The following is a 24,760-nucleotide window of genomic DNA, read 5'->3' as shown; positions in this document are numbered from 1 at the left end:
TGTATGTCTAAGATTCTTATTAATAATTGAGTATCTCATAAGTAAGATTGGGAAAATCTGAGTAGGATATGAATTTAAAAAGCAAAACCATTTAGGAACAGCTAAAAACAGTAATTATTTCATACAAATGAGGTGCAAGAGGAAGAATTGACACAGAGGAATTAGATGGGGAGGAAGGCTGGTAGTTCTGATAACCTACTTTCAGCAGGAAAGGGTTTAAGAGAGAGCAATCCATTTATGTTTAGAAAAGTATACAAGTCTTCTAAATTCAGAAGAAATAAAATAGTAGCAGCATAAGGAGCAGGGAGAAGACAAGGGAGGGTTCTTTAGAGGGGAGGAGGAGGGAATAGGTAAAAGGGGGATATAGAAGGGTGTTTAGATTTATGGGAATGGGAGGATGGAAAGGGATCCTTGGAGGGGGATAGGAAAGGAATAGGAGAGCAAGATAGTGGGTAGAAGTAAAGTAGAGGAGGCAGGAGGGATAGGAAGCAAGATATATGCAAAAACCTAAAAGACAAAGATTAGGAGTTGAATATGTTTGGGAAAGTCTACGTCGGTATATATATATATATATGCATGTGTGTGTGTGTATGTATATATCTATAAATATAGAGAAAATATCTAAATTTTATTGTAACCTTCTGGGTGGTGGGGGGAGGGGAAAAAACAACAAATTAAGAGGTACACAGCAAGGAAGAAAAGAACTCAAAAGGAAAGAAAGGAAAGAAAGGAAAGATGGACAGTTTTCAACACAACAAGTATTACTTATCATACAGACTTTCTTGAAATGAAAATTTATTGTTACATAATTTGAATCTTCTCTTATGTTCTATGCATATGACGTTTTTTTTCTTTTTAGCTTTGTCCTTTAGTTGCAATATTTAAATTTATGACATGTTTTTGGTTCTTTTTTTTGCATTCTGTATTTATGTTGTGACATTTGAGTCTAAAATAAAATTTTTAAAAGTTCAAAGGCAAAAAATAAGCTGCAAAAATGAAAAAACAACAACAACAAAAAAGAGAACTTGATCATGAAAAGCTATCATGGTGGCATGGCAGATCAAGACACAAAGCCAGAAGACAATAATGTGAAAACACCTAAAAGCAAAGCTAATTGGACACAAGCCCAACAATAACTTTTGGAAGAGTTAAAGAAAGAAATAAGTAGTAAAGGAAAAATTAGGAAAAGAGAATGATGCAGGAAATGTATGCTAAGTGATACCATAGACAACAAAGTAATTTCAAAATATTTTACAGCAAGTATCTCTGATAAGGACCTCATTTCTCAAATATATAGAGAACTGAATCAAATTTCTAAAAACAAGAGCCATTCCCCAATCAATAAATGGTCAAATGATAGCAGTAGCTGCTTTCAGAAGAAGAAATCAAAGCTATCTATAGGCATATGAAGAAATGCTCTAAATTACTATTGATTAGAGAAATATAAATTGCAGCAAATCTGAGGTACCACCTCATAGCTATCAGAAATGACAAATGCTGGGGGAATGATGAGGAATAAATAGACACACTCCTAAACTTCTGATGGAGTTATGAACTAGCTCAACCATTTTGGAGAACAATTTGGAATTATACTCAAATGATTATACAACTGTACATACCCTTTGACCTAGCAATACCACTAGTCTACATCCCAAAGTGAACAAATAAAAGGGAAAAGGATGTGTGTGTGTGTGTGTGTGTGTATAAATATTTATAGCAGCTCTTTTTGTGATGGCAGAGAATTGGAAATTAAGGGGATGCTCATCAGTTGGGGACTAACTGAACAAGTTGTAGGATAAGATTGTGATGAAGTACTATTGTGCTATAGAAAATGATAAGGGGGGTTGCTTTCAGAAAAATATGGCAAGAACTATATGAACTGATGAAAAGCAAAGTGAGACAAACTGAGATTACTGTAATGTAATGATGATCAATTGTGAAAGACTTGGCTACTCTGATCAGTAAAATGATCCCAGACAATTGCAAAGGACTCATTATGAAAAAGACATGCTATCCACCTCCAGAAAGAGAACTGATGCACTCTGAGTACAAATTGAAGTATAATTATCTCTAATTTTTATGATATAGTTAAAACAGAAATATATTTTGCATGATTCCACTTGTATAATTAGTTGATATCCTTTTGCTAGCCTTCTCAGTGGTGAGGGAGGGGTGGAAGAGAAGGAGAGAATTTAGGACTCAGAATTTTAAAAGAATATTAAAAATAAAGAAATAATAAAATGAAACAAAGACAATTAAACCACGCAAAAGCATTCTTGCATCCATATGTTGACGTAGTAAACTACATATTGACACTATCTGAGTTTTATTTATTTTGTTAAATATTTCTTAATTACGCTTTAATCTGTGAATCACTATTGAAGTCAATGGGCCTTATGGGGCACAACATTTACTAAGTCATGCTGCCCCTCTGCAGCATCTTTTTCAATCTTGATCTTAGCATCTTTATAACATACCCAGTGGGAATTTTACCATGAAGATACAATATGTTCCATGAGAAGAAGGGTCTTTGCCTGTGAAGTCCTCAAAAGTTGTCATTGTAATGAGCTTACCTTTGTATCATACTTTCCTCTAGGCCTAGGCTATATGAATCCGATCATTTGACTCTTCTTTATGCAGGTGGAAGACTTATTCTAATAGTTCATGGTAGCATGAGGCAGCAGCAGTGGGACTGAATTTTTAGGAGGCCCTACCCAAAAGGAAAGGCTTAAATTCAGATCTAACAATGAATTCTATATTAGTTTTCCAAAGACCAGCCTAGGTAAGTCTAGATCCATTTACCAAAAGTTTAATCACCTAGGTGATTATATTTATTTTGTCTCCAGAAATTCCTGGGAAATTGCGACCTACACTGGTGGAAAAAATATCCACATCCATGAAATAATAATATGTGATAGGAGCTAGGATCACATTGTTATTTAGTCATGCCTGACTCTTTGTGACCCTGTGGGTCATACCGTCCATGATGTTTTCTTGGCAAAGATAAGAGAGTGGTTTGTCCTTTCCCAGTGGATTAAGGGACACAGAAGTTAAGTGATTTGCCCAGGGTCACACAGCTAGTAAGTATCTGAGGCTAGATTTGAACCCAGATCTTCCTGACTCCAGGGCCAGTGCTCTATCCATTGAGTCAATTGGCCATCTCTTGGTGTAATTATATCATAGACTCTCCTTTTAAATTAAAATTGTGGTTTTTCTAAACTTCTCAAAGATTAGTGGAATTTAGATCTCAGTGGATGAAAATCTGAATTTACTTTTGGAGGAAAGATATTTGAAAAATAGCATAACTGCCATGGAAAAGAAAAGTTTGAAGCAGATTTATTTACTGGAGACAATAGAGAGATTAAGTGACTTGCCCAGAGTCACCACACTGTTAGTAAGTATCTGAAGCTGAAATTGAACTCAGGTCCTTCTATCTTGAGGATCTGTGGTTTATTCTCTGCGCCACCTAGCTGCCATTTGATTGAAGCAGATTTAAAAGAAAAATAGTGTGAGAAAATTCTATAGATGGGAGAAGAGACAAAGGAGCATGGTAGGTCTGTCTACTGTACCTTCTTTACCTCTTAGAAGGTTGTCTGACTCTTCCTAATTTCTATTGTCCCCTTCAATGATCGTCTTTATTTTGCATATATTTTACTATATTAGTTTGTCTACTTATTTTCTTCCAGTAGAACATCCATTTTGCTTTTCTTTTATTCCAAGCTCTTAATTCAGCACTTGTCACATAGTAGGCATGCAATAAATGAATGTGGTTAGATTGTTCAAAACACTAAAACATTTTTATTCACAACAGGAGAATGTAAAAGCTTAAGGAAGTTTAAAAACCCCAAATCTGAAAGTGTGGAAGTTTAGACAAGGCTGGTACAGACCAGTGTAATTATATGGGATATTAATTGCTAGGAAACCTCTTGAAATCAAACCAGACTGAAATAGAAGCCATATATGCAGGAAATTTTTCCTCTGTTTCCTTCTATGTAATTTAACAGTTCTTAAAGTGCTCCCCCCACCCAGGATGTTTGGGGGAATTACCCTAGAAAATCAACAAATGAAATCAAGTCAATACACTGGGACAGTTCAGTGAATCACAGCAGAGATAATGACTTAGAAATGACTTGAAAGAAGAGGACTCAGGAGAACTGGGGTCTAGCCCCATTCATTATGAGATCTGAAACACATCCGTCACCCTCTCTGGGTCTCAGTTTTCCTGATCTGTAAAATGAAAGGCTTGACCTTAAAGATCTCTCTAAAATGGTTTCTGGGATGGGGTGGGAGGGATAATTGATTATTTTGTGAACAACACAGAAAGGAACAGCTAAAGAAGTCAGCAAAGGGAGAGATTGCTTTAGGCTTTTGTGGTCAGGGGAGAGTTTACTGGGGAAATGGGACTTGAACAATGCTTAGAAAACTAGGATTTGGAAAGGTGCGAAGAGGAGAGAGCATTTCAGGATAAAACCATAAGGGTAAAAAAAATAGAAACTTATGTTCAGTTATGTGAGTTATGAAGTTTGACTGGAATGGAGTTTCCAGTTATCATAAATGTGACAGTGATACAGAAGCAACCCCAACTCTAATTTCCATATGTGACAATTCATCTGTGACAGTAAATACGTCTATTTCCCTGATATTGTTAGGATTGTTCTGTTGTCTCATTGCTAAAAATCCAATCAACGGGTTTGAATCAACATCAGCTAAAACTATCTGAATTAACCACTGAGGCTTACTTGATTCATTATTTGTGGTGGGAGTATTTGTGGGTTACATATTTCTTATCTGACTTTAGGAATACTTGTGACCACTAGAGGTTACTCAAACCTGCTAACACCACAGTTACTCTCCCACTCTGGTGGCTTTTACAAGCAGCTCTGAAGGGCCTTTTTAACGACAACTTTATTTAATTTTGATTAATGACTTTTGTTTTTACGTATCACTGCTTAACCCCTATGCATTCAAGCATCTCTTATGATAAAGACTGAAAAAAAATGTTTGGCAAAACTAGCCAGTATGTCAGTCAAGCCTGATAGTACATGCTATGGCCCACATTCACAACTTACAGACTTTTCCAGTGGAAAAAGGTGGATCTACATTTATTAATGCTTCTCTGTCTTCAAGTTTGGTTAATATAGTTGTCCAATTTTCAACGTTCTATTTTTTGTTCCATATATGTTGTTATATGTAAAACCTTCTTTAGCCCCTCTTAATTTCAGTGTTTACCTTCTTTTCATTATTTCCTATTTATCCTGTGCAAAGCTTGCTTTGCATGTATTTATTTGCATGTTGTCTTTTCCAATTGATTGTAAACTCTTTGAGGGCAGAAATTGTCTTTTGCCTCTTTTTTCCATCCTTAACACTTAGCACGGTTCCTGGCACATAATATGCACTTCATGAATGTTTATTGATTACGTTTATGATGTATATTGTTTTTCTGGTTCAGTATATTTCACTCTTAATCTAGTCACATAAATCTTCACATGCTTCTCTGAATTCTTCAATTCACTATTTCTTACAGGGCTGTTATTCTTCATTAATATGCAACAATGTGATCTAGTCCCCTATTTATAGGCATCTACTTTGTTTCCAATACTTTGCTTCCAATACTTTGCTATAATAAAAAGTGTTGCTATGAACGTTTGGAATATTTATTAAAGATGACACCTTCCTTATTATTTTTTTGGCCTCCTTGGGGAATATACCTGAGATCTCTGGTTCAAATTATATGGAGAGTTTATTCCTCCCTCTTCTCCCAATATAAACTGAAGTTTCTTTTTAAAATGTTTATACTATTTCACAATTCTACCAACTGGGTATTTATGTAACTATGCTTTCACAGCCCCTCCAATGCTATTTTAATCCTTTGTTATTTTTTGCCAAATTGCTTAGTACAATGTGAAACCTTTTGATTTATTTTTTTCTTATTATTAGTGATTTGGAATAATGGTTCATGTTTTTATTTCTTCTTGGGAGACTCTTTGTTCAAATCAGAAACAGATTTCAATCTCTTCCTATTCACACATTAAAATATGGTAATTTACTATAGTGATGTCTGGCTTTATTATCTTCCTCTATCACTTTAGGGTAATTTATTTCTTCCCTCAATACCTATAGACTTAGGCATGGGGTATGTGATCAAGGTAGTTTATTGTTCAGAACAACATGGAAAGGAAAAAAAATTACAAACACTCCTCTAAGTGCAAATGATTATTGTTAACTGGTATTTTTTGTAATGCCTAATCACCCATATCATTTGTGTCAAACTCAAATAGAAATGAGGCCACTAAATCATACATAAGCATTCCTTCCACCTACTGCATGTTGATTTCAAAACCATGTATTAACATCATCTATGTTCCACTGTATTTTTTGTTTTCTTTGTTAGATATTTCCAAATTGGATTTAATCTGGTTCACAATTGTTTGTCATTCCTTTCCTTCAGGACCTTTGCTGTAGATGGCAAGGTGTGTTCCAAAGCAGGTATACTCGGAGCTGGAAACAAATATGCAGAGGGTATGGTGCCATTCACCTTCTCATCTTCAGAAAAACACTATGAAAAATGGGAAAAAGCTTCATGTTCCTCTGGGCTGTGAATAGGGTTGTTAGCAGCAGACAGTCTTTAGTTGATTCAGGATAATACTGCTGATGACATAGTATTTGCTCTGCATGACCTGGATCAGCCTTAGCTGCTCATCTCATGGGTCCTAATGCTGTTTACTTCATAACCAGAATTCAGAAGGGGAAGACCTTGTGTCATTGCTCTGGGCACACACATATCACAAATAATCATCAGGACCCCATGGGAGAAGTAGTAGCTTCTCTCTGTTGGTAGAAACTCAGAATTTTCTCCAGGAGGCCTCTGTTTTAAGTCATTACCCCAGGGCAATTCACAGAAACAACAAAACTGAGGAAATTTCTCTAGGGGCCACGTGATAAAAATATTTAAATGCCTCAAACGCCCACTGATCTCTTTAGCGTGGATATTGTAGTTCCTGAAGGACAACATGAACTTCTGGCATTTCAACAAGTGTTGTGCTGCTGTAGGAAAAAAAAAAGGCTCATTTGGTAGGCAATTTGGAATAATTAACAGTAGCTCACATTCATGTAGCCATTTAAAGTTTACAGTGATTTCCTTTTAAGAATCTAGTGAGACAGAGAGTGAAAGCTTTATTTTCCCAAGTTTATATATGAATAAAGTCAGTTTCACAGGAGTTAACTACCTTGCCTATGATCACCCAGCTACTAAGGGATAGAGACTGGACCTGAATCTAGGTTGAATCTCTCCCACCAAGTAGAAGTGTGATTGGACAGAGATGTAGTGAGAAAGATAAATGAGTCTGTTGAGGGCACTGAATATCAGACTAAGCAATTCAGACTTCTTCTTGACTATCAGCCTAAACAAACAACCAAGGTCTTTGTATCCACAGAGGTAGTTCTTTTTACTTTGCTGACCATAGCAAAACACAAAACCCCCCAAAATATTGCCCTCACATCAATTTACATTCAGAAGAAGAAAAGCCATAAGGTGTAATTCCTGGGACTTTTTTCCCCTAGTGCTATTTGGATAGTCCCTTGATCCATCTCTTTCAGGAGATAGACCATTCAATCATTTTCTCTCTCTCATCTTAACTCTTTTCCCATCTAAAGACATCTTATAATAATAGCAAGCATTTATATAGAGATTAAGGTTTAGGAAGCCCTTTAAATATATTAACTCATGTGTTCTTCAGGACGACTGTGTGAGTAGGTGCTATTGTTACACCTAATTTACTCAATTACCATCCTCCACTACTTTACCTAATGAAGACTAGAAGTTTTGCAGCATCTCTTATCTCCAGACCTTCAGACACAGTAAAGAATTCTCTTCAACAAATATCCTTTGGATGCATGATGTAGATCTATGGTAGACTCATACTCTGGATAGATTCACTCTCCAATCTGACTTCATACTCAAAGGTCTAGGTTCTAATGGACGGAAGATGGATGACCACCAAGTATTTTTTACTCAGTCTCTCTCAGAGTACTAGAGGAAACCTTTTGTGGAGGATGTATCCACGACATGATGAGCCAAGGCACAACAATATTCTGCATTTGAAGCCATTACATAGTCTTCAAAGATTTATACTCTTAGGTTGTGCCTCTGAAAATGGTTTCTTTATACTCGAATTTTCAAAATTTCTTAATAAATAAAATTTCTATCTCTGCTCTTCAAAACCATCAAACTGTTTATACATGAAAAAAGTATCACTTTATAACCTTTGCAAAATGATATAAGGATTTATAGTTATGTCACAGTTCATTTTCTATCTCTTACCAACCAAACTTCCAATAGCCTATCTACAAATTGTATTTCTTTACACACAGAATATTTTTAGCAATTTTTATGAAACTAAAATTCTTTTCCTACCTATTTCAGTCAGTAAACTATTACCTATGAAAATACAATATCTTCTATCTCTTCACAGTTGATTTAATTATTTTTTCTTTACACTGAAGTCATTTTCTTCCCCTTCTGACACCAAACTGCTTCATCAGTAAAAGAGAAGTAACTTAAATAGACATTACCTTATCTCAAGAATACCACGTATGACCATACACATAGTATGGGCCTAATAAATATTTGTTGAATCAAATTATGTGAGCATGAATTGTTTCTTCAACATCCCAAGTTGTCATCTAGTCATTACCTAAAGACCAGTGGCAATAGAGAACTCATTACATACTGAGATAGCTCACCTACTTTTGAAGTTAGCAATTTTAGGAAATTTTCCCTTAGGTTGATTCAAAATCTGTTTCTCTATTACTTCCTTTGTTCTTTTTTTTATGCCTGAGGTCAAGGGAAAAAAAAAAGTTTTAGGCTTCTTTCCATAATTGTTCTTTAACACATGACTCTGAATAATTTTGTCAAAGGATTATAGAGTCATAGATTCTGAGCTGGAAAAGGACATTAGTGGCTGTCTTGTCCAACCCTTTCATTTTAGAGATAACAAAACTAAGTCTCAGATAAGATAAGCAATTTGTTTAAAATAATAATTCTAGTAGGTAGTAGAGTTAGTATTTAATCTAGGTCCTCTGACGCAAAATTAATCACTCTTTCCACTGTATTATGTCTCCTTAATATGTCTAGTTAGTTTAAGCAATCATCACTTACCGTTTTTTAAAATCTCTTTGCCATGTTGATCACCCTCTGTCAGATATGTTCTAGCTTATCACTGATAGCTCAGCACTTCAGGGATACCATGTCACCGAAACAGAAAGAACACAGAACTATGGAGCATGAGAGCATAGAAGGGAATGAGTCGAGTCAGATAAGGCAGAATTGTAGAGTAGAAAGAGAATTGGATATGATACTAGAGGAGCTGAATTCAAATTACAGCTCTGTGCCTGTATGAACTTTGACATATCATTTCTAACCTCTGGAACTCAGTAAATGAGGCCATTAATATAATGAGGGAGTTGGATTAGCTGGGCAGTCTTCAAGGTCTCTTTCACTTCTCTATGATACTTATGCAGTTTGGGGAGCATTTATTATTCTATCACAGAGCACTCGAGAATCATCTGTGGTGTGCCCCAGAAGGGAGTGTACCTCCATATTTTACAACCAAGGCCGCATTTAGGTGAGCAAGACATTTAAGGGTAAGGGAGGGCTATCATAGTTACCTCTGGACATAGACCGACTACAACCTTATAGGTTCACTTAGATTTACTACTGAGAAAAAAATTGCCTCCACTTTTGTGACCAACAATCTGGAGAGAGATCACCCAAGGCCTAGTGGGTGGTCCAGGGCCTTCACTCTCTACTACCATGCTTTGGGGGAGGTACGATATCCCATTAATCGCAGGTGTGTGTGGTTGGGGGTGGATGGAGGTGGGTGGGGTTGTTATATACTTGTTTGTATCTCTGCAAACAATTCTCTGACTTCACCCCTCAGCTGCCATATGACATTGTAATTCTAATTCAGATTCAGCCAAGGCTGTATTACTTTATGTCTGACAAAGGAGCTTAGACCAGCCCTATCTCTCTTGGGGCATGTTTGAGAGAGCCCCAGATTTAACAGAGTGCTGTGAGCATTTCCACAGGGTGGCAAACCCTTCCTGTTGGTCTCAGGGATTTATGATACTTGTAAGTTGGGCAATGCTGAACATGTTAAAGTCCTTGGCCAGTTTAATGGTAAATGAATTAATCACAAAATAATTAAACGTCTCAAGCATATTAAATAGAAAATAAGTAGGACATGGTCGGCTCTCCACATGAATTCCTCCTGATGAAGCACTTTCTGCTGTGACACAGAAATAAAGCGAAGTCCCTTGGTGATTTGAAGCAGATACAGCCATTAATTCTACATTCATGTTCCTTTTTTTGAGAACTGTATTTTTACTTAAAAAAAATTAAAACCTCTCTCTGCCATAACTGATAATTATTTTGTGAAGGGGGTAAGAGCAAAATTATTTTCACAGCAGCTAAAGCATTTTTAATGCAACAGCTGTAGGGCTTAATCCATAGGCAGGGAATCTTAAAGAGGAAAGGGGGAGAGAGGAAGGACAGTTGGTGTATCTAGCACCTTCTAACTCAGGGTTACTGGTATGAATCCGACCAGGTTTGATTATGCCTGAAATTTGCCTGCATTTGATGACCCCTTAGTGGTTTTAGTGAAATGAATTGGTGGGCATAGCCAATTTCCTTCTGGGCAGCCACCCAGGAGCTCAAGCAGATGTTTTCTGCAAAGGGGTAAGGATGCCTTAGATAGGACACCCTTCATTGAGCTGTTCCCTCAAGGTCTGCATTGTAGCTAATTCTGATAATTCTGATGATTGCTCCAATGGTCTTGATTTTAAGGATTCTGATTCTGATTATTTTGAGTCACCTTACAGAATGAGAATTTTTGCTACATGGCTTCCCCTTCTAAATTATGGAGAGAGAAACTAAACATAGTGCATAGAACTGGAGTGATTACCAGTCTCACTGAAACACAGAATTCCTGAATGGGAGTGGACCCCAAAGGTTATCCAGGTCAGTCTGAGAAGGAATTTTTCTCTACATGTCCAAGAAGTAGATGTTCAATCTCTCTCTAATCCAGACTTCTAGTGATGAGTAACTTACTACCTCTAAAAGTCCCCTTCCAATGTATCATTAAAAACCCTGTTCCGTGATGAGTGGGTGGATTTCATAAAGACTGGAACTTTCATGAACTGATGCTGAGTGAAGTGAGCAGAACCGGGAGAACATTGTACACAATAACAACAACATTGTTTAATGACCAACTTTAAAAGACTTAGCTCTTCTCAGCAATGCAGTGATTTAAGACAATTCAGAAAGGATTCATGATGAAAAATGCTATCCATATCCAGAGAAAGAACTGCAGAGTATGAATGAAGATGGAAGCATACTATTCTCTCTTTCTCTCTTTTTTTGTTTTTTTTTTTTCTTTCTCCTGGCTTTCCCCATTTATTCTTATTCTTCTTTCATAATACAACTAACATAGAAATATGTTTAACATGATTGTACAAGTATAGCCTATGTCAGATTGCATGCTGTCTTGCACAGTGGGGAGGAGAAAGAAGGGGAAACTCAAAATCTTATGAAAGTGAATGGTGAAAACTGCAAGGATATAAATACATAAATTTTTTTAAAATGTTCAGATTCCACAAATTCTAGGAAGCTCCCCCTGAGCAGACCAGACTAACAGTGAGTCCTTCCACTTTTGAAATTCTGTATTAATAACTGTCTTACTATTTGTTTTTTAATTCAGCACATACTACCTAATAACCTCTTTTAATGCATATTTTTGTTCCCTAATTGAACTAAAATCACTTTCAGAACATGAGCTATGCTTTATATTTCCTTCTATCTCTTTTCAGCACCTTGAATAACCTTACACACAAATAAACATTTATTTTTTGATTTTTGAAGATGGAAGGTCAGGAAATGAAAGGATTGGCATGGTCAATTTCTTTCATATTACAGTTCAGAAGATCATGGGATTTCAGGCTGGAATGTACCTTAGAGGTCATCTAGTCTAACTCATTTTTAAGATAAAGAAAGTGAGGCCCAGAGAAGTCAAATGGCTTAATTAAGGTTATACAGTAAGGTTAAATGATTTGCCCAATTAGATTGGAGTTCTCAAGATTGTCTATGTGTGGGGGTGGAGCCAAGATGGTGGAGTAGAAACACACAAATACACTAGCTCCAAACCCACAGCCCATGAAATATCCGTAGTAAAGAGCCGCCAATAAATTTGGGAGCAGGAGAAGCCACATAATAGTGGAGCGGATAAGATTTCTGTTCCAGAGGGACCTGCAAACCTCTTGCAAAAGGTCCGTCGCGTGGACGCGGAGCCCAGCCCAGCCCTGCACTAGCCCCGGCAACGAGAGGAACAGATCCGAGCAGACTTCAGGGATGGGATCTCCAGAGGCCACGTGGGTCCCTCCACCCACAGGTGACAAGGGTCGGTGAGAGGGTCTCTTCGGCGGGTCGAGAGGGAAGTGGGGTGCTCCCATACTCAGGCTCCCTCGGAAGGCAACAGCAGAGGCGGGAGCAGACCAAGGCTCCCCCAGCAGGCAGGAGCCCGGATCCATTGTTGAAGGTCTCTGCATAAACCCCCTGAGGGAACTGAGCTCGGGAGGTGGCCCTGCCCCAACCTGAGCAGCTGAACTTAATCTCACACTGAATAGCAGCCCTGCCCCCGCCCAAAGCACTGAGGCTGGGAAGCAGCATTTGATTCTCAGACCCCAAGCGTGGGCTGGGAGGATCAGGAGGTGAAGTGGGTGTGAGGAGAATATTCAGAGCTCAAGTCACTGGCTGGGAAAATGCCCAGAAAAGGGAAAAAAACCAAGACTATTGAGGGTTACTTTCTTGGTGAGCAGGTTACTCCTCCTATCCCTTCTGATGAGGAAGAGCGGTGCTCACCATCAGGAGAAGACACGGAAGTCAGTGCTTCTACATCCCAGCCCACTCAATGGGATCAGTTCTGGGAAAAGGTCTTAAAGAGCCCAAACAATTTTCAAAATCATGATAGAGAGGTGGAGGAAAAACTGGGAAGAGTAATAAAAGACTTGCAAGCAAAGTATGAACAACAAATCAGTACCCTGCTAAAGGAGACCCAAAAAAATGCGGAAGAAAATAACACCCTGAAAAATAGGCTAACTCAACTGGCAAAGGAGGTTCAAGAAGCCAAGGAGGAAAAGAATGCTTTCAAAAGCAGAATTAGCCAAATGGAAAAGGAGATTCAAAAGCTCACTGAAGAAAATAGTTCTTTCAAAATTAGAATGGAACAGATGGAGGCTAACGACTTTATGAGAAACCAAGAAATCACAAAACAAAACCGGAAGAATGAAAAAATGGAAGATAATGTGAAATATCTCATTGGAAAAACAACTGACCTGGAAAATAGATCCAGGAGAGACAATTTAAAAATTATGGGACTACCTGAAAGCCATGATCAAAAAAAGAGCCTAGACATCATCTTTCATGAAATTATCAAGGAAAACTGCCCTGAGATTCTAGAACCAGAAGGCAAAATAAATATTGAAAGAATCCAGTGATCACCACCTGAAAAAGATCCAAAAAGAGAAACTCCTAGGAACATTGTGGCCAAATTCCAGAATTCCCAGGTCAAGGAGAAAATATTGCAAGCAGCTAGAAAGAAACAATTCAAGTACTGTGGAAATACAATCAGGATAACACAAGATCTAGCAGCTTCTACATTAAGGGATTGAAGGGCATGGAATAGGATATTCCACAAGTCAAAGGAATTACAACTAAAACCAAGAATCACCTATCCAGCAAAACTGAGTATAATATTTCAGGAGAAAAAATGGTCTGTCAATGAAATAGAGGACTTTTAAGCATTCTTGATGAAAAGACCAGAGCTGAAAAGAAAATTTGACTTTCAAACATAAGAATGAAGAGAAGTATGAAAAGGTAAACAGCAAAGAGAAATCATAAGGGACTTATAAAAGTTGAACTGTTTACATCCCTACATGGAAAGACAATATTAGGAACTCTTGAAACTATTCAGTATCTGGGTACTTGGTGGGATTACACACATACACATGCACACGCACACACTCATAGAGACAGAGTGTGCAGAGTGAATTGAATAGGATGGGATCATATCTTAAAAAAAAAATGAAATCAAGCAGTGAGAGAGAAATATATGGGAGGAGAAAGGGAGAAATGGAATGGGGCAAATTATCTCTCATAAAAGAGGCAAGCAAAAGATTTTTTTTTAGTTTGGGGAAAAAAGAGGGGAGGTGAGAGAAAAACATGAAGCTTACTCTCATCACATTCCACTAAAGGAAGGACTAAAATGCACACTCATTTTGGTATGAAAACCTATCTTACAATACAGGAAGGTGGGGGACAAGGGGATAAACAGGGTGGGGGGGTCGATGGAAGGGAGGGCATGGGGAGGAGGCTTCAGTTTGAGGTCAACACTCACAGGGAGGGACAGGATCAAAAGAGAGAATAGAAGTAATTGGAAGCAGGATAGGATGGAGGGAAATATAGTTCGTCTTATATAACATGACTATTATGGAAGTCATTTGCAAAACTACACAGATTTGGCCGATATTGAATTGCTTGCCTTCCAAAGGGAGGGGGAGGGGAGGGAAGGAGGAAAAGAAGTTGCAACTCAAAGTTTTAGGAATAACTGTCGAGTACTGTTCTTGCCACTAGGAAATAAGAAATACAGGTAAAGGGGTACAGAAAGTTATTTGGCCCAATAGGACAGAGGAGAGGATGGAGACAAGGGCAGAGAGGAATGATGGAGAAGAGAGCAGAGTGGAGATGGGGGCAATTAGAATGCTCGGTGTTTTGGGGGGTGAGGGGACAAGGGGGGAGAAAATTTGGAGCCCAAAAATTCTGTGAAAATGAATGTTAAAAGTGAAATTAAAAAAAAAAAAGATTGTCTATGTGTATGTTATATTTATTTGGTAGATCCTGAACTCCTCTAGGATTAGAGCGGTCATATCCAAATATTGTATCTCCCTCACTGCATAGCATAATGTTTTGTACTCAGCAGGTTCTTAATAAATGAATTTCTTTTAATTGAATTGGATTCAAGAGAATGACGGATGGGAATAGAGAGAGAAGATTCTTAGGAATTGCTTAATCTTGTCAAATTCTTATAATTTTTATTCAGTCATTTACCCAGGAAATATTAGCCAAGCTTCTAGTATACAAGTCACTGTACTCAGCATTATAGGGTCAATGGTGATTGGATGAAAAAACATTTATAAAGCACTTACTATAGGGCACATGATGTGCTAAGCTAGAGGTACAAATAGAAAAACTGAGAAAGGCCTTGCTCTCAAAGAAATCAAACTCTAACTAGGAGAGACAACCCATAAAAGAAAGTTTAGTTTCAGGCTGAATAAAAAAAGCTTACACATCATAGAGTTGTAGTGGGTGGGGCAGGGGTCTGAGGTATGTGGAAGGGGCTAGATAGTAAGGCCCAGGGTATGGTTAAATTACATGTCAGATGGCTATGCCAGTGGAATGCAAAGTTTAGACACTGGGGAGATGGTAAGACCTGGAGAACTGTAGGAGTCAATAACAGGGCAGAGCCTAAGTCTTATCCATCCTCCTCGTAAGTGGTGTCAAACTCAAGTTGAAACCAGGGACACTTAACTTTATATCCATGCTGTCAGCATATTGACTTAGAAAACCACATATTAACATTTTCTATGTTCTATTGTATTTGTATTTCGTTTATGAAGTATTTCCCAGTTACACATTAGTCTGGTTCAGGAGCACTCAGGAACACTGAAGGCAATGTGTTCAATAACTCTGCCCTACGTGACCAAAAATAACAGAGTTGTTAGCACTCTCCTCATCCTGGTCTTGTAAGGAATGCAGCAAGGGAGAAAGGGTTCTCTTCCCTGAAGTCTTTTCACCAACATGCCCTCCCAAATGGAATCTGCTGGGAGGGGGAAGGTAGAAAGTTAAAAATTGGTGATTCCCACCACCTGGACTTCCCTGATAGGTTTTGGGACAACCTTGATATAAGGCCAGGGAGTGATGGAAGAATAATGGAAGAGTGGGAGGGAGGGCCTCATGGTGTTTATTTTCAAAGAGTTTATGGGCTAATAATACTCTTTTTTGTTCAACTAAATGGTCTTGATAACCTTCTGGATAGCTGCTCTTGAGAGAAATTATGAAAATGGGTAGATGAAACAGTCAAGTTGTTTTTTGATGGGTGTGCTGCATTAAATCTCTGATGTCCCATGATAGATGCCTGCCTCTTTTCTTAGAATTAAGCTTATGTGCTGATCGTTACTTTCCACATATATTGATGAGGCATTTATAAAGCACTCACTACGTGCCAGAAAGACCGCACTTAAAAATCAGCAATATGGAAAAGTCTAGGGGTTCAGGAACAGAACCTGAAGAAAAGTGAGCTATGGTGGGCCTGGGCACTTCCTCAAATGGAGGTTCTGAACCAGTAGGATGAAGGGGACAGTCACAGGGGTAGAGCTATCTCTGGGGTGAGAAGGTGGTTGGGCTTGAGGTGGAAAAATCCAGAGATTCAAGAGCAGAACTGGCAAGTGTTTACTGAATTTTGTAGCTCAGAGGTTACTTAGACATGGGCCAAACTGCAGTTAGGTAAAAAAAATGCTTCAATTCAGGGTTTCCCCAAACCAGAAATCATGTTGCAGTCCACATCTCCAGAAACATTTAAAGGAGAAGGACAGACACTCAAGCTTTCATGTTGCAGAGAAAAACAACAGACGAAAAAGCTTCCATTTTCAAAGCCTAAATCCGTTTCCAAGGTGAACCTGGGAAGGTGGCAGAAGTGGAGCTATGATTATAGCAATTTGTTTCCCACAAACAGAAGCCCCCAGGTGGAGAAATGGGAGTCGTTAACTGGCTTTTTCCCCCTCCTTGATGATATATTCCTGGGTCTCTACGGTGCCACCTCTGAGAGGGCATGGTAGCATAGTAGTCCTGTCAGGCTGACAATAGCCTGGTATCCAGTGACTGTAGCAGAAGCCTAGTCTCTCCCTGATGGACAATTAAACATTTCAAAGAAGCAAGGACACTACTCTTCAATCAGAAGAGACACAGAAACCCAATTATCCCACGAAAGAGACAAAGAGAAAAGCGAAGCCCCCTACATCTCTCACCACAGATACACAGAGGAAAACTCTTCAGTTCATTTGGTGACACCTATGAGCAGAGGAATTTTCTTGAGAGTTTAGAGTTGTTCAGATATTCAGGGCATGCAGTAGGGCTATATTTTTTTTCTTTTTGCAGTCTAGAAAAAGCCTTTGTTGTCTTCTCATGCCTAATAGACATAAGCCAGCTTTTCATTTTTTTAAATCATATTTTGTTTCTTTTTTTAAAATGCTATTTGCCCCAGATTATATTTCTTATAATCTCATCTGAGGACAGAAACTCTTTCTCTGATTTTTTTGTTCAAAAAAACAGCAAAAAGCTGCAAAAAAATGAGAGAAACTGATGGGAAAATTTCCATCTCCATCACACTGAAATCTATGAAGGAAGAATCTTCCAGATTTCAAATAAGGAGTGTTCAAATGCCAGTAAAGAGGCCTCGGTTGCATTGCCCCCAACCTGTGGAGGGACAAAAAGTATTATGAGTTACATTGATAGACCTTTGAGAGATGTTGGAGTGACTTAATTAAAGTTGCTTAAGCACTTTGAAAATCCTCTGATGAAAGGTGGTTTATAAAAGTATAATGTGCTTTAGAGCAATGGGCATTTCAGAAGGCAGGAGGATATTTTTTCCATCCCCTGTTTCAAAACAATGTGCTCACAAAGATATCCTTCCAATATCCATGTACATTTGGCTGTGATAAATCTAGTCACTGACCTTTAACAGATGTTAAAGTGAAAAAGCAGAGAAATTGGACATGCTGTGATGGCTAGTGCCTATTTTGCAGAGTTTTCTGGCATATTGATTGGCTGCAACACACTTCTGAAAGCTAGTATGTGGCACTTAATAAACTCATATCTCCTCCCCTTCCCCTGCCTTTGGATAGCAGAGGGGGAGAGGCAATTGGCATTCCATGACCCACCACAAGACAAGATAGGAACAACTGTCTACATGAAAGAGTCAATACGCTGCTTCTTGTGATAGGCAGACAGCAGGATATTGCATGTCTTTAGTAGGGGTATGGGTGTATTTCTCCTTCCCTCCTCCTTTCTTCCTCCCCCTTAGTTCTCTGCATGGAATAAAACAAAATCAAAGGCTGTGCAGCGATATTCTTAGCTGAGGCTATCAGAAGAAAGTTGGTGTTTTGTCATTTGAGTCAGTGGCAAGGCCATTCGCAGGGATTTTTGTACTTATTCGTGTCCCAGGAATGGTTATGTGGGGAAGGCTTAGGTTAGATGTCTAGCAGTTACAAAGACCTCCTGAATATGGCAGTGTCCTATTATGCTTACTGCCCTGGTTAGAGAAATATTTAGTTTAAGAATAATTTTCGTACATTCTGTTCATGAGTTGCCAGAGAGTGTTACTCATTTTTTAGTGTTGTAAGTATAATCTTGCAATGTCTGTCTGTGTTTATGTTGGCATGTTTCATGTCAATCCTTCTATCAGTAGCTGGGCTGATATCCCTTTACACCTAACCTTTCCTTCCCTCTCTCTCTTTTTCCTTGATATCTTCCTGTATCTGTGCCTCTGTCTCTGAATCAGTCTCTGTGTTCATCTCTGTATTTTTCTGTTTTTCCATCTCAATCTCTATTTCCACATCCATATAGATATCTATCTCTATTTCTCTATTTCCATCTCTATCTCTATTTCTGTATCTGTTTATTTCTCTATTTCCACCCCCATCTCCATCTCTATCCACCTCCATTTCTCTCTCTCTCTTTGTCCCTCTCTCTCTCTCTGTCTCTCTCCCTGTCTCTCTCTCCCTCTCTCTCTGTCTCTGACTCTATCTCTTTCTGTCTCTCTGTCTCTGTCTCTCTCTCTCTCTGTCCCTCTCCCTATCTATCTATCTATCTATCTATCTATCTATCTATCTATCTATCTCTATCTATCTATCTATCTATCTATCTATCTATCTATCTATCTATCTATCTATCTATCTATCTATCTATGTAATCTGTATCTGTGTCCTTTCTCTGTGTCTGTCTAACTCTCCCTTCAGTACTGGAGATTGCAATTTATCCACACTTTTTTCTTTTTCATCATGTGAAACTCTTATCTATCCTCTCCCATAAGTCTGTGCCCAATAAACGTAAGACCTTCTTTGGGGTCTTTGTAACATTATGTGGTACTAGCATACAAATCAGACTGTCTCTCTGTTGTTAGTTAATCTCAGTTAATTTCAGGGTTTCATTGTGCTCTATTAAGTCAAATTTTTATTTGCTGATTTTTATTTTCACAGAACCATAAATAGCTAAAATTGTGCTTGCTACAAATTCATTTGGGAGAGGGTTGAATTTGAGCTCAAAGTACAGCCTCCTTCCTAGAGTCCTGGTCATTGACCCAACAAAGGTGGTCATTGTTTTTATGGTCCTAGAGATGGTGGCAATGTTCAGTTTCATCTATTCCCACGAGAGGACTTCAGATGAGGTGCAAGTGGGGTGGTCACAGATGTCCGCATGCCAGGTTAAAGCTCTGTTTGTACTGTGCTAGTTATGAGCTTTCTTAAAAAAAATAAGAAACAATAAATAGACTGTGATCTTATATTCTCTGTATTTTGCAGTCAGATTTACTAATAACTTCTCATATTTTCATCAAGGCTGCTCCAAATTTGCATGTCAAACTTTCTCGTAAAAACTTCATCGAATTGAGAAAGAAGGCATATGGACCAGTAGTTATTAATATTCTTCAATTGCTTTTTTCAGTGGAAATGCTTTCAGAAATGGTCTCCCAATTACTCACTAGCTTCTTTTTTTTTTTTTCCATAAATCTTTAGATTCATTCCCTAAACATGTTCAAAACACTGTTGCCTCCATTGTGGATTTCTGTAATGTATACTTGGTCCAGTTCATCAATTTTAATAATGTACTTGTAATTAGAAAGAATCTAAGAGGTCTCCTAGTCTCTCCTGACATTTGCATGGATGAGGAAACTGAGGTTTGGAGAAATTAAATGATTTTCCCAAGGTTGCAACTAGTAGTGACTCTAGAAGCACAATTCAAACTAACTTCAACCTAGGCAACCTATAATTGAGAATCCTGAAGAGTTTGAGTAGAGTAATATAGAAATAATGTTGCAATACCCTTCTACCCTCCATAGTCTGTTGCTTCATCGCTGGGCCTATGTAAATTAAAGGTCCTAGAGGATAATAGGGCATTTTTTTCTTTGTTTTTCTCCCCTGACAATTAGCACATTTCCTAGCATACAATAAGAACCTAATAAATACTTATTGATTGAGGGCAGCTAGGTGCTCTCATATTTCTCTGTTCATCTTACATAGCACATTCATATCAACCATATTTATGCTGCCCTTTCTGGTTTAAATCATTCTTCTAGTCAGAGAACTATTTAGAGGTAAAAGACATCATAGGATCATAGATTAAGAGATGAAAAGGACCTTAAAGATCATCTAGTCTAAGCTTCTCTGTTGATTTGCAGAGAAGGAAGCTATATCCTTAAGGAGTGAAATGACGTCTAATGCTTAGCCCAGTGCTTGGCAGGTAGTAGGCGCTTAATAAATGCTTATTGACTGACTCACTGATCTTCCCTACGTCCCACAAATAGCATGAAGGAGAGCCAGGATATAAACTCAGTTCCTTTAGCTGTAATTCAGCTCTCTTTCCAATACACTGTGATGGAACAATGGGCAATGCTAATACACAAACAGCAGATAGAGATCAGGTGGCAATAACAAACACTTAGAGAAATTCTCGCATGTGGGACTGTGGGATTAATGTTGGGGACCCCTGGATCTAACAGTTACTCATTCAAAGGTTTCAGTTTTGTTTTCATCTTTTTCCATACAATTTTCTTCTGTAATTTCCTGAACGGATCACAAGGACCATAGAGTCACAGAGATGGAAGGCACCTTAGATATCTTCCAGTCAAATTTCCTCATTATACCTTCTGGAAAGTAGGGACTTAGTCCCAATACACTGAACAATACCTTGCAAAGATTTCCCCAAGTTTTCTGAATGCAGGCACATGAGCCAATAGTAGTAAAAATTCCCCGAAGACTATCTGTACCCTTTGTGCTATTGAAGTTTCTGAAACAGGGGCTGGTAAGATATATAGATCTATGAGAAGGGACTTGATTTGACCATCCTTCAGAGACCACTATATTTTCCTTTGGTTTAGAAATTTGCAATTTCATGGTACAAATAAAACTAGGGACTTAAACCATAATGGCAAGATAGAACTGTTCTTAAGTATCTCAGGCCCATTAAACTGGCTTTGAAGGAAATTTGTTGCTTGTAAAATCCTGATTAGTTGAGACTCACAGAGGACCAGGCTCCTTTTGGTATAGTAGAAGCAAGAAAGAACTTGGAATCAGAAGACAAAGGTTCTGATCCCAAAACTGCAACTTATTGGTAATGTGATCTTGGGGTATTTACTTCATCATGCAGTGACTCAGTTTCCTCACATTTAAAATGATAGATTTGGATTAGATTTATCAAATCCTATAATCTTATGACCTGGGTTCTGGTCTGCACCTGACAAAGTATAGGCAAATTCAGGTACAGCCTTAGACATAGCCAGAGTAGGTTTTCATCTCTGTAGTATAATTCTTGAGGGACCTAATAAGGCTCTTTTTCGCAAAAAAAAAAAAAAAATCTCCTTGCTACTCAATGCCTAAAAATTCCCTTAGAAGAGGAGACTTTGATTCTATAGTTATAAATTTATAGTTATAAAGTTTTGTTTTTTTTTTACAGTATGTATATATGTGTGTGCACACCCATATACATACTGTATACATACATACACATATACATGCATATGCACATGCAAACTTGTATATATACACATACATACACTATTATATATCATATCTTATAATATCATATCCATTTATATGTATATATATACACACATATACGTGTATATATACATATATTTATATACATATGTGTATACATATGTATATGCATATATATGTGTATATATATATATATATATATACATATATATATATATATATATGCTGGGGAAAGTAAAAACTAAAATATACTTTTTTTCCATGTACCACATGAAGTCACTGGGTTCAAGTTCAGTATGATTCAGTGTACTTATTAGCATTGCCTAAGGATGGTCCTTGTTGAACTCCCTCTACCTAGATAGCTCGGGAAATCTCACAGTGATAGTTACATATTTCAGGAAAAACTGCTTTCTAAGGCACAACCAATCCAAAAACTACAGATTATGCTTGCTACCCTCCAGGAGAGTTTAGCCCTGTCCTGTAGCAGCTAACACATAAAGGTTACAGTAACTGACCTTTACATAGTCAAGTTTGCAAATGGTTTTTATGTTAACTCATTTGAGGCTCACCTATTCCTTCAATTTTACAACTGAGAAAACAGTCTCAGAGAAGTTAGGTTAACTGTAAAAGTGCAAAGCAGCATTTGAACCTGTGTTCTCTTAATTCTATTCACCACATGCTATCCACTGAACACTATGCCTAATAACTATTTAGTTCTTTCTATTTATTAGAAACGTTTGACTCAGTGTTACAGGTTAGATTTTTGTTCTTTCAGAAGATGGCTGAATCAGCCCAGCAAGAGTTATAAAATGCACCATCCTCATTGAACAGCTGGCAAACTGAAAACACAGAGAGGGGGAATGACTTGCCTGAAACCAAACAATTTATTAGGGGTTGAATCAGGACTGGAACTCAAGTCCCCTGAATCAGCCTAGTGTTCATTCCACAACTGTGCTAGAATGACTCCCTTAGGATTCAAGTGTTCGTTAAGAGCATGACACGGAAAAAGAAAGCTTGATCAGTGGGACACTTCAAAACTTTGAATCCTCCTGGATGTGAGCATTTCTTCTGCTGATACTGCTTATTGGTTTAGAACTGGAATAGATGCTAGGAGCTCTCACGTCCCATCCTTCCTTTAGTAGATGGAGAATCTGAAGCACAGAGAAGTTGTAACTTGCAGCTAGTAAATATTTGAGGCAGGATTTGGAGCCAGGTCTTTTCTAACTCTAAGTCTAGTGCTTCCCTTCCCACCCTCCACTATATCAAGCTGCCTAACAATCCTGCCATTTAGTGTCTGTGACTTGCTCTAACTGAAACCCAATAACCAGTCTTCTTATTATGAAACTTGTCCCAACACAATGGGCACCTCTTCCATGGCCATGCCAATTTTTTAAGTCTTTATACATTGGTAGGATGTGGGTAGCTTGTGCTTCTTTGGCATAACCAAAATGAAAAATGAATCTCTACCACACTATAATGATGTGCAACAGTAAAGGTCAGTGGAGAGACTACAGACATATTTCTTCTTTAACCAGGTTAGGTTCAGATTGTCTGTCTAAAGATGAAGGTATTTCCATCTCATCATTTTGCACAATTGACTAATTCCCCATTGAATCCACTTAACCATGGAGAGAAATATTTATTTCTCTCTCGAATTAATAGCCAATGATTAAAACTGGGGAGATCCAAGTTTTTTGTTTGTTTTTTTCCTGTCCTCCTTCCCCTCCTCCATTTGCTTATCTAATGTATTAAGAATTAATGGAAGATAGAATTAACTTTGTCCTCATTCTGGGTATTGCTTTCCTACCCAACTAGATGAGACTTCTGATCTAAAGTGAATCTTTCTCAACCTCCCAAGGCTTGGTGGGGAGGTGGAGACTTAACTGGGTGGATGGGGTAACTTATAAGAAAATGACATAATCAAAGTTCATTAGAATAGGCTCAGTCTCTCATTGTTTTATTCATTCTTTCATTAGTTGTTAACCAATCAGAATTGATTGCCACCATAAGAAATACCAATCTTTCAAGGGCATAAAAACTCCTGCCATGATTGTCTGTGGCATTCAAGAATACCACAGACCTCCTTTTATTAAAATGCTGACATTATAAATAAAATGAGTAATTATCCAGGAATTATATGTCTCAAACTTTTAAAAACACTGTCTAATAATATATTAGGATTAATGTTAGAACACAGCACCGCACAGTATGAAGAATTTTCTCTATTGGTCAGTGGTGTTTCCAAAACTGTACAAAATTATGAAGACAGACATGCAGGGATTCTACAAAGCTCTAAATTGGACCTTCTATAGAGCTTTCCAGATGTTTACAGAAACATATGAATTAATAAGTAGGTTGGTTTTTGTATAACATCGTTGGGTCAGTAAACAAATGTAGATCAGGGGCCAGAAGCTATCAGCAAATGTACTCATTTCTAATGTAAATGCCTGCGAAGCACTAATACAAAAGTTTGTAAAATGTGGCAAGAAAAGCAATTAAAGTAATTACTTGACTTTTTTTTCAACTAGACATTTGTTGCTGTTGAAACTGTAATTAAATTTCTTTTTTGTAGAACACAATTCCGTTTTTCTTCCACTTAATGTCATAAGTAACTGAAGCCAATGGTGCCTCCTGGGATTTAAGGCCTATGAATAGTTTTAGAAGTCTCAAAACTTCCCATCTCCCCTCTCCTGTTCTCCCCCCAAAGTATCTGATGCATATTATGTGAGTACAATGATTATTTATGATTTGTAGCTAAGGTCTTCACTTTCAGAGAGATCATATTTCTGGAGAAATTTTGCAGGTGAGAGAACTGAGGCCTATCAAACAATCAAAGGTTTAACTTGCGGTTTTACCCTTTACTTTGATAAAACCAAAACTTTCC

The 24,760-nt window shown here is 37.8% G+C and overlaps 1 long non-coding RNA gene across 2 annotated transcripts in view; it reads right to left on the bottom strand.

Moving 5' to 3' along the window:
- Positions 1-6,145: 6,145 nt before the first annotated feature.
- LOC140527987 (uncharacterized) overlaps positions 6,146-24,760 on the bottom strand; it is a 37,974-nt gene continuing 19,359 nt past the window's right edge. Inside the window, exons 2-3 of one of the 2 annotated variants that reach the window (XR_011975008.1) lie at positions 9,158-9,273; positions 6,146-7,044 (exon numbers count right to left, since the gene is read on the bottom strand). This is a non-coding gene — a long non-coding RNA (uncharacterized lncRNA). Of the gene's footprint in view, positions 7,045-8,742; positions 8,834-9,157; positions 9,274-24,760 lie in introns of both variants that reach the window. The other variant, XR_011975013.1, reaches the window with a different exon arrangement.

The sequence above is a fragment of the Notamacropus eugenii genome, chromosome 1 (assembly GCF_028372415.1).
Source record: "Notamacropus eugenii isolate mMacEug1 chromosome 1, mMacEug1.pri_v2, whole genome shotgun sequence".
Taxonomy (NCBI): Eukaryota; Metazoa; Chordata; class Mammalia; order Diprotodontia; family Macropodidae; genus Notamacropus; species Notamacropus eugenii.
This window is presented reverse-complemented; position numbering and strand designations above follow the sequence as displayed.